The sequence below is a fragment of the Lemur catta genome, chromosome 4 (assembly GCF_020740605.2).
Source record: "Lemur catta isolate mLemCat1 chromosome 4, mLemCat1.pri, whole genome shotgun sequence".
Taxonomy (NCBI): Eukaryota; Metazoa; Chordata; class Mammalia; order Primates; family Lemuridae; genus Lemur; species Lemur catta.
In genome coordinates, this window is record NC_059131.1 from 7,595,715 (window position 1) to 7,612,072 (window position 16,358).

The 16,358-nt window shown below is 47.8% G+C and overlaps 1 non-coding gene across 1 annotated transcript; it reads right to left on the reverse strand.

The window, feature by feature from the left end:
• Positions 1-16,026: 16,026 nt before the first annotated feature.
• LOC123637649 lies at positions 16,027-16,152 on the reverse strand. Its single transcript, XR_006734999.1, has one exon. It is a non-coding gene; the product is annotated as a U6atac minor spliceosomal RNA (small nuclear RNA).
• Between the last annotated feature and the right edge of the window lie 206 nt (positions 16,153-16,358).

Sequence of the window (16,358 nt, forward strand, 5' to 3'; positions counted from 1 at the left end):
GAGCCGCAGGCTGGGGAGGGGAGCTGAGGTGAGGGCACGGGCAGGAGTGGGCGTCAGGTCCTGGGCAATGAGGAGTCAGTGACAGTTTTAGGCAGGGAATGACGTGGGGTGATACAGGGCAGGATATGTGGAGGTGGAGACCAGTTATGTCTCAGGTGACTGGTTGGGTACCCTTGCTTTAATCTAACCCGTGCGTTGGATAAACAGGAAAGCCAACCCAGAGAGGTGGAGGAACTTGCCCAAGTCACCCAGCAGACCAGAGTTAGGCTCGAGCCCAGTTATCTGCCTCTCAGCAGAAGGAAAGGGAAGATGATGATGATGATGACAATGACAATGACAATGAAAACAACTAATAATACCGAGCACTTGGCATTCAGTATTGCACCTGATCCTCACCGAGGCCCTATGACAAAGTTATTATTATTCCTCTTTTATAAAGAGGAAGCAGAGGCTTAGAAATGTTAAATGCTTTGCCCCACACCACACAGATGGTGAGAGGTGGAGTCCTCGACCACCCGTGATAGTTGACATCAAAACCCACGCTGTGGACCACACGTGGTCTCTCGTGGGATTCACTGAAATTGTCCCAGACAGAGTCCCCACACCCACAGTGTCATCCCCTTCACCCCGTCTCTTCCCCAACCAGAGCAGACCCTTCCTTATCCTCTTCCCACATCTCAAGTCCTATGACAGAGGGCACTGGGCTATGGAGAAAGGGGATCTCGTGGTTGCAATTGTGATGTCAGAGGGCCTGTGCATTTAGAATTACAGAATTTTGGAGATAAAAAGCCCCTAGGAATCCCCTGTAACTCCTTCCTTGGGCAGAAGGGAAGTACCTTGGCACGGCCCTGCGGCAAGTTAGTAACAGTCAGGACGGCCTGCAGTGCCTGGTCCCCAGACCAGCGCTTCCTCGCTTACTTTCCAGACAGTTCCCATGTGCTCCTGGGTCCTCGACTGGACTGTGAGTGAATGTCCCCAGAAAAGCAGGCTGTGAAATGAACCACGGTGCCATTAGCTCCTGAGTTGTGCGATGCTTCTGTTCGTTCAGCTATGGATGGTTTTCTCTGCCTTTCCTCCCCTGGAAAAGCTGACTTTGGTAGTAGCGTTTCTATGTGAAAATGTTGCCCCGCGTTTAAAAAAATTTGCGCATGCACTTTAGATGCCCCATTCGGAAATGGGGAGCAGCCTGGACCATCACCGTGGACTTCAGGCCTGATAATCTGGGAGCACTTCTCTCTGAAGTCTCTCTTTTCTCTTCTCTGTGTTGGGGGCATTTCTGCTGTTCAAATGCCTCACCCTCAGTGAAACGGAAGCAAGAGCTTAGGAGCCCCACAGACCTGAATCTGAACTGGGATTCAGGCCCTAGAGAGCGACTTCCAGCAAATCGCAGCGAGAACCGTAGCAGCGGGCAAGGCCCCATGAGGGACATGGGACACTGAGACCTGGGACTTGATCTTTATGAGGCTGCAACTGAGATTCAACTTCAGCTTCACTAAGGCTCTGCCATGAGCTGGCTGCCTTCAGGCACATCTCTCATGTGACTCTCACAGCACGCTTGGCGGGAGGGAGGTAGCGTCACACAAGTTCTTTAGAAAACACTGAAGCTCAGAGAGGGTAACAATGAGCCAGTGCCGTTCCTCTCCTAAGTGGCAGAGGTCCTGACGAGGGCCAGTCTTGGTGACTCTATTTCAAGTGCTCTTTGCACCGTCACCGTCGGCAGAGTCAAGGGAACAAGCAAATATCACAGCATGAAGTATCCGTCTTCTACCTGCTCGTCTGTCTACATCCACTACGCTCGTTCTCCAAGCACTTTCCCATCTTTCTGTTTATCACCTGTCTACCCATCCACCCATCCGTCATCTATGCTTTGCTGTATGTACTCACAGGAAAAAGAAAGATGGTCAAAAACACAACAGGATTTCTGTCTCGGTCAGTTTAGACTAGTATAACAAAAACACCATAGACTGGGTGGCTTAAATAAATTTATTTCTCATAGATCTGGAGTCTGGAAGTCCAAGCAGGTACGAGTGTGGTCAGGTTCTGGTGAGGGCTCTCTCCCAGGGTTTGTAGACAGACACCTTCTTGCTGTGTCCTCACATGGCAGAGAGGGAGAGGTTGTTTTTCTCACATCTCTTCCTATAAGGGCACTAATATGATTTATGAGGGCTTCATCTCATCACTTAATCACCTCCCAAAGGCCTCACCCCCAAATACCATCACCTTGCGGATTAGAGTTTTAATATGTGAATTTGGGGGAACACAAACATTCAATGCATAACGGGTACATAAATTTAAATTAAGTCAGAAATATAACAAAAAGAAGAAAGAAGACAAAACAGAGCCGAGAATGAGGTTAACACAAGCTGTGTTTCAGAGCCCACTCACTCACAGAAAGACAGAAGTGTGGCTCTGACAGCTAATGACTGAAGAAGGACCGGAGCAATTGTACCACTCGTGGCACGAATAGGGGAAGAGCAAACCAGAAGATGCTCACCTTCCTGACCTCGAGCCTTCCACTCCATGGGCGTGATCCAGGTGTAGCAGCTACATCTTTCTGGTGCACTCCTCCCTCACACCATGTTATCTCTTGCCCAAGGCCACGCAACTCTTAGTAGGAGAACTGGGGTTCAAACCCAAGTTCATTTGTGGCTTCTACCACGGCCGCTAACTGCTTGGTGCCCAGAGTCCAAAGACTGAGTGTCACATTTTATGCTAAAATTTTGAATAACAGACAAATAGTTGTGGGGCAGAATGAGACTATTTTCTTTTTAGCACTGAAAGAAATTATTGTTGAAATATACTGGGTCACCATTTTTGGTGTTCTTGTGTTTCTATTTAATCTCTGAATTCAAACCAAACTCTTTGGGGTCAGAGACATTGCTCCTCTGGCAGTAAAAGAATACATTTCATACTTGATTTAAAACTTCATTCGGAATCAGGACCAAATCCAAGCATGTGAATTTAAACTGCTGGCGACCTTCCCAGCCTACCTCGTGAGTGTGAAACCGTCCAACTGTTACACACAGAGAACGCTGGTGCCTGTGGGGCTGTCTGTGGCCTCTGAAGAATCTGAGTTGGTTGGTCCGGAGCTTCTGTGCCCAAGTTGCACGACTCTTCTCAGCGTGCGGAAATATTCTGCAGGAGATGAACTGGACGTAGCCACCGGCTTCCAAGAAGTGTTTCAAATGCATTGCTCGGTTGAAACCAGGACTCAATGGCCACATTAAGCAAGTTAGAGATGAAGAAATCAATTGCCTTTTCCCACTTTCCCAGCCAGGATCCAGACTGGGTAGAATCCCGTAACTCTCCTCTGCCTTCTTTCCCGGGATCTGTCTATAGGAAAATGATCCTTTTTATTTCAGATGTGGTTCCAGGAGCCTAGAATATTCCTCCCCAAGTGTATTCCTCCTGTTTCCCTGATTTAGTTAATAATACCATCATCGACCTAGCCACCCAGGCCAGCAACTTCAGTCATCCTTGAAACCTCCCTGTTTGTTACCCCCACTCCAAGTCACACATCACATCCGGGTGATTCTCGCATCCGGGTGTGCTCAGAGCTGCCCTTCCTCTTTGTCCCCGGTCATCACCTTGGCCCACACGCTGGCCGTCCTTTGCTAGAATAACCTTCCAGTTTGCTTCCCTGCCTCCAGTGCACCCTCCACACAGAGGTGACCTGATCCAGGGACACACACCTGCTCTCTCCACTCCTCCGGGCTCCCCTTTGTGCACAGCCATCGCTCTTAAACCGCTCTGCAAAGCCTCGGGGTTTCCGCAGCCAACACTCCAGACCCTTCCTGATTTGACCCTAGCAATTCCCCTTTTGTCGAGTTATGTAGTGGGCTCCTGCAGGAGATGCTGTTCGAGGACGGCATTCTTTAAAAAACTGAAACTGACTGGCTCGGAGCACAAGGCCTGAGCTCCTCTTCGGGCTGGAGGCCTTCGCCACTCCAGACTCACTCTCCTCGTGCCTCCTGTCCCACGGTCCCCTCCCAGTGCTGCTTCCTGCCTACTTGCACCTGCTGCGACTATTCTGCAGTCCCAAGGTGCCCCTCACTCCCAGGGCTCCTGCCCATCCTGCAGAAGCAGCTCACACTCGTCTCCTGCGGGTGGCACAGAACCTTCCCGCCTTCCCGCAGGCAGACGGTTGGCCTCCTCTGTGCTCCCGCCAGACCCTGGGCATAGGTTGTTTTTTTTTCTTTTCAATAAGCCTTTTGCACTCCTCCCTGGGCACATCCTGATGGTAGACATGGCCACACAAACTTTGTTACTTGTCTTCCTGCCTCCACTAGATTATGAGTTTCTGGCAGACAAGATTCCCATCTCATTTGTTTCTGTGTCCCCAGTCCCTAGCACAGCACACGGGCCCCGAGAGCTACTCAGTACATGGTGATGTAAAACACCACAACACCATTAACTATCAGTCGATCAACAAATGCGGGCTGGAAAAGCCAGCTGGGCCAGATGAGTGTGAGGTGGGTGCAGGGCCAGGGAGTGACGGGACAAAGGAGGACGGGGAGGGGATTTGGATGCTGTTTATTCTGGGCTGCTGTAGTTGAACTCAGAGCACATATGTTTCTGAGTATAATCTAAGTTTCATTTTAGGCCTAGGACAACCAGCACATCCCTTAGCAAGGCCAGCCCTTCCCCATGCGGTGGCAGCCCTTCAGGCAGCTCTGACCTGGGTGCTTGTGGGGTGGGTGCACTGCGCAGGCCCTACTTGCTCAGGGGAGGCTGCACCCATAGTCCCAACACTCGCACCTGAGTCAGGCTCTGCCCTTTTACCCGAGTAGACGCAGCTGTTGCTCACAGCAATGCCCTCAGCTGGCAGGGCAGGGGCTATTGTTACCTTCATTTCACCATTAAGAAAACATGCCCCGGGCAGTCACGCGGCTAAGAAACAGCAGAGGTAGCACTCGAATGCCTGTCTTCTGACTCCCTGTCCCCGTGCCGCCTGACCTCCCACAGCTTCACCCATAGGTTGCAGGTGCTTTGGGAAGGACGAGAAGGCGGAGAAAGACTGAAGCAGTGACAGGGTTTACAGCCTCACAATGCACCCCATGTAACTGACACTAAACACTCTGAATGTGCTCAGAGAAAAGGCATCGCATTGTTCTTACTATTAATCTTTTTAAAAAAATTGAGATATATAGTTGACCCTTGAACAGCACAGGTTTGAACTGCCTGAGTCCTCTTATACTCAGATTTTTTTTCAATCAAACGCAGATGGAAAATACAGTATGTGTGGGATGCGGAACCCACGTATGAAGAGGGTGATTTTTCCTCTAAGCTGGTTCCGCGGGAGCAACTTTGGGACTGGCGCACTCGTGGATTTGGATACACGCAGGGGTCCTGGAGCCAATTCCCTGTGCATACGGAGGGCTGACTGTAACTTAAATACCACACAATTCACCATGGTAAAGTGTACGGTTCAGTGGTTCTGAGTATATTCACAAGGTTGTGCAACCATTACAAAATTTAATTCCAGACCATTTCCATTAATTAACTCCTAATGTTTTTGTTTTTCAGATTCCAATAATGAGAGACCCTGGCTGGATTCGAAATGTCTGGTCTTCAAACATTAACGTGAGTGAAGTTGCTGTAAAATGTTCTCATTATGCTTTTACATTTCAAGATTAGAGAAACTGCTCCTTGTCAAACGGCGGTTTATTGCCTTAGATGTCTGCAGTCTCCAAAGCAGGATGGAACCATTCAACTGATGCTCTCAGAGTTTGCCCAAAGCACTTTCTGAATGTTTGATAAGCTCCCTGCGGAGCCAAGGACATTTTGGCTGGCTTCTAATCTCTTCATCCTGTGATCCATCCTCCTCTGGGTATAGACAGGACTTTGTTGCTTCCCTGATTAAAAAGCACTGGGTGGCTCCCCAGTGCCAGCAGGTCCCCATTAGTCCTCGTGCCATCGGTTGCCCTTCACGGGCTGTCCTTGTGAGTGCGGTCACACAGGTCTCATAAGAGTCTCCCGATCCTGCCTCTCCTCCCATGCCCCTGGGTCCCTGTGTTCTCCTGCTGCAGCCCCATCACCTTGCGCCTGGTTCTAAGCTGCAGGTCCAGCTGCTTCGGGTGGTCTCTGGGGTCACTGTGGGTGCTTTGCTCCCCGTCTGCGCATGGGAGCTGCCCTATTGCCTCTCCAAAGACCTGGGCTCGGCAGCCGGAGGGCCAGCACCGTCCCTCAGCCCTCTCGCCCTTTCCAGGCCCCTGGACTCTCTTCCTCCATCTGGCTCTCGGAGCCTCTCTTGTTTGGGGGGGTGGATTTTGCTGAACACCCGCCCCCGACACCTCTCCAGTCCTTTTCCCGGAGTACGTTCACCTGCCCTGTGCTGGGCTTTAAGCTTCGGCAGCTGTCAACTTGCTCTGGCCTGTGGGTCTTAAAGCTGACGTCCCCACTGTGGAGAGTGTCGTCAGGCAGGACGTTTGGGGTGGGGGCTTGAGAGGGAACAGCTGGGACGGTCCTGGGAGGAGGTGATGGAGCCTCACCTATTTGTCCCTGCTGTGGCCTGGCCTAAGCCTCACAGATATAGAAGAAAAGTCACAGTCTCACCCTCAAGGAGCTCACAGCTAGAGAGGGACACTGGGACAGAGTGGACTGAGGACTTGCAGAGGACACCTGAGGCCTAGTGCAGTGGCACGCAGAGCGAGAGATTCGTCCTTACATGAATCCAGAGGCCCCAGTGAGACGGATGAAGAAGGCTGCGAGGAAGGCCCGGCCGGGTACTCTGTGGGGAGCAGCAGTTCTGTCTTCAAGGGGATGGGAAGGGATGGGGCCCAATCAGAGGCCAGGAATCCTGACAGGGGGCAGTTGGTGGCAGTTGAGGCTGGAGAGCGAGAAGCCACCCTCCGTGAGGGGAGCAGGAAGTCCCGGTAAGTGACCCCTGCTCCCATGGCGGGAGCACAGGCCGGTCCTCATGGCCTCTGGCCCGACTGCAGGGCGCTGGCTCTGGTGTACCAGGGGCAGGTGAGGAGAGGAAATCCAGGCTCCGCCTACTAGCAAGACAGGAAGTGTTGGCAGGGGGAGATGCGCAGCAGGAGGGTCCCGACCCCAGGGCGAAACCGCAGACTTTAGCCTCTGGGCAGGGCAATTGAAGGAGGATCCAACAGCCTGGTCCCAGCTCTGCCGCTGGCCCGCAGTCTGTGTGACAGTGAGCAAGTTACCTAACTTCTCTGAGCTCAGTTCCTCATGTGGAGGGCAGAGCTTCATTCGATCATAAAGTGCTTGCTGTTTACCACAAGGCCCGGTGGTAGGAGAGAAGTAGGTTTGTAACTCAGCTTGAGTTGGGCGGGAAGGTTTAGAAGAAATTTCAAGAAAAGGTTCCGAGAGAAGGTGAGTCTATGCGGAGTGTTGAAAGAGCCACGACAGTTGGCCAAGCGTGGAGGTAAGAAAGTGCAGCGTATCTATCTGCGATGCGGGGGATATAGTGGGAAGAGGGGAAGAGTGAGAGATGAAATTAGAGGAGGAAGAGGAGGAGGAGAGGGTGGAGCCTGGGTGCCGATGACCAGGAGGCCTTGCCTGCTTTTCTGAGGACCTTGGACTTTATCCTACAGGTAATGGTATTGAGGGGGTGGGCAGTGCATTGACGGGTCTTAAGCAGGCAATGTCACGTCCGGGTCTGCAGCCCTGCGAGAGCGGAGTGCAGTTGTAGGGTGGGCCTGGAGGCAGGGAGACCAGTTAGGGGCCCTTGTTCGCCTGGCTGAGTTTGGAGTACCTGTGAAACATCCCCAAGGGGGCAGCCAGCAGGTAGTTGGTTGTATCGTCTGGAGCTGAGGGACCAGGTGTCGACTGAAAATATTGAACCGCAGGTTTGACAATGTCACGGTGCTGTTGAGGTCTGCAAGGGGGACAAAATCACTTGGGAGGGTGCATGGCATGGGAGGTGGCTGAGAGCAGGCAGGCAGGCTTCCCAGCCGCACCGCTCCTTCTATCCCAGCGTTTGATCACTGTCATGCCCTGCTATCCTTAGAAGGTAGGTCCATAAATTCCAAAAATGTTGAGCAACAAGAAAACCAAAAACAAAGGGGAAGTACAACAAGCAGGACTCGAAGTCTCTCTCTCTCTTTCTCTCTTCCCTTCCTTCTCTCTCTCTCTGCCTCCTAACTAGCAGGCACTGGGGACACAGTGATGACTGGGTCATGGTTGTTCTTTTCCTTCCAGGGTTCACTAACCAGTAGAGGCTATAGGAGGGACACAATGATACCACTGTGTGAAATGTGCTATGATAGGGCTACAGGTGGCTTTGTTAGTCCAGAGGAGCCAGTGGGACGTTTGAGGGAAGGTTTCTCTCATGGATCCGAGGAACATTTGAGGGAAGGTTTCTCTAGGAGGTCTTGCTCTCAGCTTGAAGAATCTGGTTGTGGATGCAGAAACCCAAAAACTTACACACTCACCAACCCACCTCCTCCCCCTCCACCCCCAAACACACCCCCAGATTTATGACAGCAAAAGGCCTTGAATTCTGGAGGGACAGCTGAGCAATGAACTTTATTCAGCAAGCTTCAAGGTCTTGGTCAGGCAGTGAAACATCAGTACAATTTGTTACACTGAAAGTAGCAACTTCATACACGTGGTGGTGTAACTAGCACACTTGAAAATGCTCAGTCCTGGCTGACATGTACTTTGTTTGCAACATTTCTAATAAAAGCAACAATTCCCAGAATTCTAGGTTATCCGGGTTCAGTTACTTGAAACCATATTTTGCTTATTTTTTAAATTTCTTATTGTCTTTAGGTTTGAAAAAGGACTGGACTTCAATTTTAGTTTTCTTGGAAGGAGTACATTTTGCAAAACTTTGTCTAGATTTAGACTTATTTTTGAAAAATTTTGTCAAAGTGATTCGTGTGCCTGGTTCCTACAAAATCAACTAGGAAATTCTGGCTCACAATTAAAGCCACAGTCTCCTGTTCCTACTGTCGATTTATGAATCTCCTTTGTCTGCCGTCCTGTGGATTTGCATGCTGATCTTAGAGGGGGGTCTAGCTGATTCTCACAGAGCACCGTGTGCAAATGAATCTCCTTTCTTAAACTCTACCATGTATGTGTAATCTCATTATGTTTTAGTTTGTTCTATATTCAGACTCTGCCTTTCTTATGTAGGGGTTTGGAGGGGTTGAGGGGGTATTTTCTCTGGAATTTATATTTGCCCTTCTTTTTCATTGTTAAGAGGAGAAATACATGCTTCCCACTCCCTGCAAATCCCCCCGACCAAACACACAATGTCCTTAAACTTTAGTCTATTATTTGGAAGCCATCATATTCTTTACTTTCAAGCCAATTAACTTGTTTTCATCGGGATCTAGTTCTTCTATTTGGATGACTATAAATTTAATACAGCTTTTAGGATCATTTATTTATTTAACAAAATTTATAGAGCATTAGTCATGTGATGGGTTCTTTTTTTCTAAGAGCATTACAAATATTAACTCACTTAATTTCTCGCAACAGCCTTATAAATTGGTGGGATTATTGTCTCTGAGAGACGGAAAACTGAGCTCAGAGAGGCTGAGTCACTTGCTCAAGGCCACACAGCTGGTAAGTGGTAAGGTTAAAATTCAAACCCACGGAGATCCAGAGACCTTGTTCCTTAGCACTACAGTATGCTGCCTCTCTAAGAAGTTTCCCCTTCAATAGTTTCTAATTCTTTTCATTTATTCCTTGTGTTTAATACCTTTATCGTGTTCTCTGGTTTTTCCAGTTCTCGGTGCAGGTGCCCTTTTCTCCCAAGACCTCTCTCCAGGGGGCCCCCTGTCTCCCTGCGTGCTCTCAAGTCCTCCAGCAGAGCCGTCCCCTCGGGAGGCCCTCAGTCAAGCCACTGCTACCAGATTATTGTTTTCTTCTTTAAAGCCATTGCTACCAGATTATTGTTTCCTTTTTTAAAAATGAGCAAAAGCTGGAATACATTTCCAGGCAACCTCCCCAAAAAGGGAGACAGGAGGTATCTTATTGAATCCATGCATGTCTGAATCTCTTCTTTAATTTGGCTTCACGTTTGATAGTTTGGTCAGATTTGGAACTTGAGGTTGGTATTCAGTTTTCGCAGAATTTTGGGCACATTGTTCCAGTACCGGCTGACAGCCACTGGTCCTTATATGCCAGTCTGACTTTGGCTCCTTTGTAGGTGACCTTTCATTTTATTTTACCTTATCTGGAAGCTTTTAGGATCTTCTGTTAACCCTTTGTGTCCCCAAACTTCACATTGCTATGCCTGGCAGTGGTTGGTTTTTATTCATCTGCTCAGAACTCAGTCTGGAGGACAATTCACTTCTACTCTAATCGACATCAGCAGATGAGTTACTGCAACAGATTAAAGAATGGAAACAAACAAAACGGTAGTGACTAAGGACTCATGGAGTGTTTCTCTATCTCTTCTATCTCCTATTGACCAGCTTTTTGATCTATGATTTGGCAGATTTCATTAACTTCGTCTTCTATTACCATTATTTTTCTCAGTCCACATTTTTACTTTTCAAAGTTGATTTTTTGTTCTCTAGTTGTTTCTCTTTCACTGTATTATTCTGCTTTTGTTTTGTCAATGTCTTCCCAAATCTGAGATCCTGATTTGGGGATTTTTTCCTGTTTCCTTGTTTTTATTGTTTCTGGCATCTGTTCTCTTGATTATTTTTATTTCTTCTGGAATCATGTTTCCTCCTGATTGTTATTTTTTTCTCTCTCATGTTGCAGGATTTCCTCAAATGTCTGGCACTTTGTGGTGGTCTGTTTTTATTTAGCATGGATGGATGGATGGATGGAGCAGGAGCATTGCTGGAAGCTCCAACTGGTAGAGTTCACTCTGGAGTAAAAGTCTAGGAGCCGGCTGTTATCTGGGGACCCGTGTCATGTCGTTCCTGAGGCAGTGCCCACCTGAGGTTCTGCTGGGCCCGGGACCCTCCCTTGGCTGCAGCCCGCTTTGCAGAAGTCCGGGGTGCAGCTTGCTCCACGCTCTGTCTTTAGTCAAATTTTCCCGTTGCTTTCAGCTTGCAGATTTGATTAAATATCTTCTCCACTGAAGATGACCTTCCTATTCCCCATGTCGAGAGTTTTAAGTTCTGATGTTTCCTTGAAATTTAACAAGATATCTGAAGTAAAGGGCAAATGAACGCATACTTGTCTGTTTTGCTCCTCCTGGCATCTGGCTGGGGTTTTCTTCCTTGCCCGGCATTGTTAATGGAGCTGTTATGTAGGTGTCTGGTGACAGTCACTGTGTTCTTATCTAGAAATGCACTGTGGTGGCTCTTACAGCCAACTGCTTCTTTTTTTTTTTTTAGCATGAATCATCGTAGCATGGATTAGCAACAGACACTAGCACAATCAGACACAACAATAATGCATTTAATTAGAATCTTATACAGAATGGTCATTTTTCAGTCAGTGAAATCTTAGGTTTATAGAACTACCCCAGGGCCACTGTCTCAAGTGTGAATAGAGACGTATTAACATCTCACTTTGGTGCACATTTCCAATCGTGCCTTTACCAATCTCTGCTTCCACCCCGTGGGCATCTTGCTCTGACTCGCTGGTGTTGTTTCTCCTGCTGGAGACACTGCACATCTGCTAGATCTTGAGCTCCTTGAGCACAGCGGTATAATTGTCTACCGCACTGTGCCTTGCACACAGTAAGCACTCAAAAATGGCCCAGTGACGTAAGGGCAGTGACAGCTTCAATATCAGTTCATGCCCAGTTCATTTATTTTTATAATGGTAAATATATTTTTATTATAGTTTATTTTTATTATGATGAATAGATTTTTGCAACCAGACATTATGACCCGTGAAAAGATATTTAAGCATTTATTTAAAAATTTGTTAAGTGTCTACTAAGTCCCAGACACTGTGCTAGATACTTACACAGAAATGGTCTTTTGCCTCCTGCTGCATCTGGCTACTAGGAAGTGATTTTACAATTATTGCACACACAAATGGAACGTTTTAACTATACTATGTAAATACTTTGAATAAAAGATATGTGGAACAGTGAGCATGTCTAACAGGGAGAACTGACGTGGTTGGGGAGTTTGGTGATGCTTGAACTAAGGTTGAAGAATGAGTGGCAGTTAACCAGGTGAGGAGGGGAGAGGACTCTACATTGTGGCTGTAGCATGTGCAAAGGCCCTGTGGTAGAAGGGAACAGGGAAGCATAAAGAAATGGGAATGATCTAGTGTGGCTTGAGCTACACTGTGAGGAGAAATGGTGGAGCCAGGGCAGTGGTAGCTTCTAACCTGTCATCAGATGTCAAATGCTGGTACTGGAGCAGTGGGGTGTGTCTGTCTCAGTGATCCTGTCATCCTGGCACTCTTTAGCTGCTCCACCTGTCTCTGGGTTTCCCGAGGTTGCTGCCATTGTGTTGAGCACTGACTGAGCAGATCGCACTGTAGCCATTACCAAGCAAGGTGTGAGAGAAGAGAATTCAAACTGCATAGTGCTAGGACAGGGATAAGGCCCTGCCTGCCCATTCCCTCCCCCCGCCCCAGGCCTCCATCCCTCCCTCTCACTGCAAATTCAAGACACTCCTAACTGATTCTTTATCTTGACTGTGTGTACTCTGCCCAGAACTTCCTCTAATTAGGTTAGAGATGTCCAGATACTCACTCACACATCCCCAGGGGAGGGAGAGGAGAAAGTACCGGGTGGAATATTACCTATTTTAAAACTAGGGTGGATTCACGTTAATTCCTTCTTCTGAAACTATCTCAGTATGACTTGAGGCGATGAGAGATGCTCTGGAGTAGCACGGACCCGAGATCTGCAGTTACTGTGCGACAAGTGTGTGTGGTGGGGCAAGGGTGCCAGATGCCCTGTGCCCCCGAAGTCACATCATAGACATGTGCATTAAAGGTCAGAGCAGGAATGTGTCATGATGGTCCTCTAGTCCCCAATGTTGTCAATTTCTAATGCACGGACTGAGATCCCCAGGTGACTTGTGCAGGATCTCGTGGTAAGTGACAGAGAACAAATCAGAACCCAGGTCCCCGGTTCCTCAGAACCACATCCCATCCAGGACACCCCAGTCTCTAGAAAGACCTGTAGGATTTTTATTTTTATATTTATTATTATTATTATTGTTATTTTTACTGGGCCTGTATCCTTACTGTTCTAGTAGGGAAAAAAACATACCCTTTAGACAGAGTTCTCCTGTCTCTTCTCTCCTTCTGGGGCAGGAGTCTCTTCCATCCACAAACACCTAACGTGAGCTTCCTCTGAGGGGAGCAGGGAGGGGCGGGCAGCTGATGCTGTCTTGGCACAGCAGAGTTATGTGGCAGCTCTCAGAAGCCTGCCGTGCCCATCTCTGCACAGACCACCATTCCACTGTCAGTTGGGTGGGCTGGGGAAGAGTAAAGCTTAATCCAGAATTCTCAAATTGGCTTTGCAAAAGATATAATAGTTCACTTTGGAAGATAGAGAAAGGAGAGAGCTAATTCATTGAATTAGGGCTGGACAGAGCCTTCAAGGAATCTAGTTCAATTTGCTGTGTCATGTTCAAAACGCCCCACAGGTCCTTTCCAATTGGAGGTCAAGCTGGGAGCCCCCAGGTCATCTCTGCCCAGGCCTGACTTACTCGTAGCTCCTTTCTGTCATGATCCCAAACCCACCCAGCTTCATCTCCCATTCCCCACACTGAGTTTTCTTTCGTGGGTTAAGCAGCTTCGGTTACTGTACTTAGAGCAAGGTCTGGCCTCCCCCTTCACGCTGGGACATTCTCTTCCACACAGGTGAGCTGTGATCCAGGGTCAGGAAAATGCGAAGCTACGTGATCTCATCCCACTGAGTCGGGCGGAGTGTTCCATAAGCTGGAGTCTCGTGGCCCACTGATCATGCCGGCCTAAGTAACACCCCTTCCCGTCTCAGTAGGATATCGTACACTTTTGAAGATAAGAATCATGATTTCAGAAATAAGTGAATATTTTTTAGCTCCTAAATTTTGGTAAGGAAGGGTTGACATGATCTGGAGATACTGTAGAAGAGCCTAGTATTTAGAAGAAACAATTTGTAAATATTTTAGGTACAGTTGCATTCTCTTATACAGGACAACTGAATGTGCTAGATTTGCGCATGACTTTCTGAAAGGCGCTGTTGCGTAATGACAAGTCAACAAAGCAATGTACAAATTCCATGCTGTTACTAGAAGCTACTGTCCCTCCTTTGAACATTAGGACATGCTTTGTGGGACTCTGCAGTAACCACACATCTGCCAAAGATACCATGAACTAGAGACAAAAAGAGAAAAATCTCTTCCCTGTAAAAACTTGTCTTCTAAATGCGACTTCTCCGTCGAGGTTCAAAAGCACCATCCAAAGACCTGGGAAGGGATGGCAGACTTAGTGTGCCCAGAAGACCAAGAGAGCGGGCCCTGACTTTGCACTTTGCCCTGCGGAGGCCCCTGGTTCATGAAGCGCTATTTCCAAGGTTCATCTTCTACTCTGATGCAGAACATTTGGTATTGGGCATTGAGCTCACACCCTCGGAAACTGCTTATAAGAAGCAAACCCACTCTAACCCTAAGCATCTATGTAAAGACTGGGAAGAGAGGGACGCAGGGATGCTCCTTGGACTGTGAACGAACCCACCGCGGGGGGTTCACTGTTGCTCGCCTCACAGAAAGCCAATTACCAAAATGAGGACTGTCAAGGAAGAAAGGATTTATTGATATTACAGTGGCAAATCTACTGGGAGGGGGAGGTATGTATTGCCTCAAACCGCCTCCCCGATCAACAGGGTCAGGGGTTTTTCCGGAGGTGAAATGAATAATGCAGGGGGGAGTGAGCATCCTTACGTGTCTGGGTGGAGTGCAGGGCACGCGAGCGCAGGGAGGAATCACGCTAGTGCAAACATTCCATGATTAAAAATGGTAGATAAGTCCCCGCCAGGGCAGGGATCTTAGTATTACAATGATCTAGGGGTTAACAGTGGTCATTTTTTCAGCCTGTGCGCAGGCTCAGTGGGTCCTTGAGCACCACCTGTGGTGGGGTATGGCTTGTCCTGTCTTCTTGGGACAAACAGGTTGGTGTGAGGCTTTGCAGTTGTCTCGTGACTGCGAGGAGGCTCCGTCGTGCCCGGGTGAGAAACTCATGAGGGAACGCTCAGTGCGGCAGGAAGATACAAAGTTCTGGTCAGCAAATCCTACTGGCCTGGGAACTTGAAACATAAGAGAATTACAAGAAAAAAAGACTATAGAAAGTGTTTTCTTGCTTATGAAGCTGGGTGTAATACTCTGTGAGAAGTCTGGGCTCCCAAGGTCAGGAGTGAGCAGACTTCCGACGCTTGTGTGGTGGGACTGTTGCATTTTTTTTCTTTATTTTCAGTTTACCTTCATTTATTCATTTTTCCATGCTCTTCCTTTCTTTATGGAAATTCAAGTTTCTAACCTGTATTATTTTCCTTCTGCCTGAAAAACTTCTTTTAACATTATGTACAAGGCAGATCTGCTGGTGATGAATTCCCTCAGGTTCTTTTTTTTAATTTCAGAATATGATGGAGGTATAAACATTTTGGTTACATATAATGCCTTTGCCTCACCCAATCCAGGGCTACAAGCGTGCCTTTCCCCCATACAGTGTGATCCGTACCCATTAGTTGTGAGTTTACCCACCCCTACACCCCCTCCCACCTGACCGGCACCCGGTGAGTATTACTACCTTGTGAGCACCTTAGTGTTGATCAGTTAGTACCAATTTGATGGCAAGTACATGTGGTGCATGTTTTTCCATCCTTGTAATACCTCACTTTGAAGGAGGGGCTCAAGCTCTATCCAGGATAATACAAGAGGTGCTATATCACCATTGTTTTTTTGTGGCTGAGTAAAACTCCATGGTATACATATACCACATTTTATTAATCCACTCATGTATTGATGGGCACTTGGGTTGTTTCTATGTCTTTGCAATTATGAATGGTGCTGCCATAAATATTTGAGTGCAGATGTCTTTATTATAGAATGTCTTTTTTTCCTTTGGGTAGATGCCTAGTGGTGAGATTGCTGGATCAAATGGTAGTTCTACTTTTAGCTCTTTGAGATATCTCCAAATTAAAAACAATGGTTAAATGCCACAAAGTAGGTGGCAATGGCTTAACCATATGTGTGTTGCGCAGCCCGAGAGCCTCTTCCATCCTTGTCAGGGAGAGTGCTAACCTTCTCTCCTCTCATGCCACACGGTACTGTCACATTTTAAAAGATTCTATTCTGTTTAATAACTTCCTATTTTGGCACCAATTAAAACCTTCTGTTTTTAGCTGGTTGAACAATAATTCAACCATTGTATCCTGTAATTATCCATCATTTCCCCCTCTGATTTAGGCATTTCAAAGAGCTCATACATAGCTTAAGTTTCTTGGACTTGATGCTTTTTCTATTCAACAA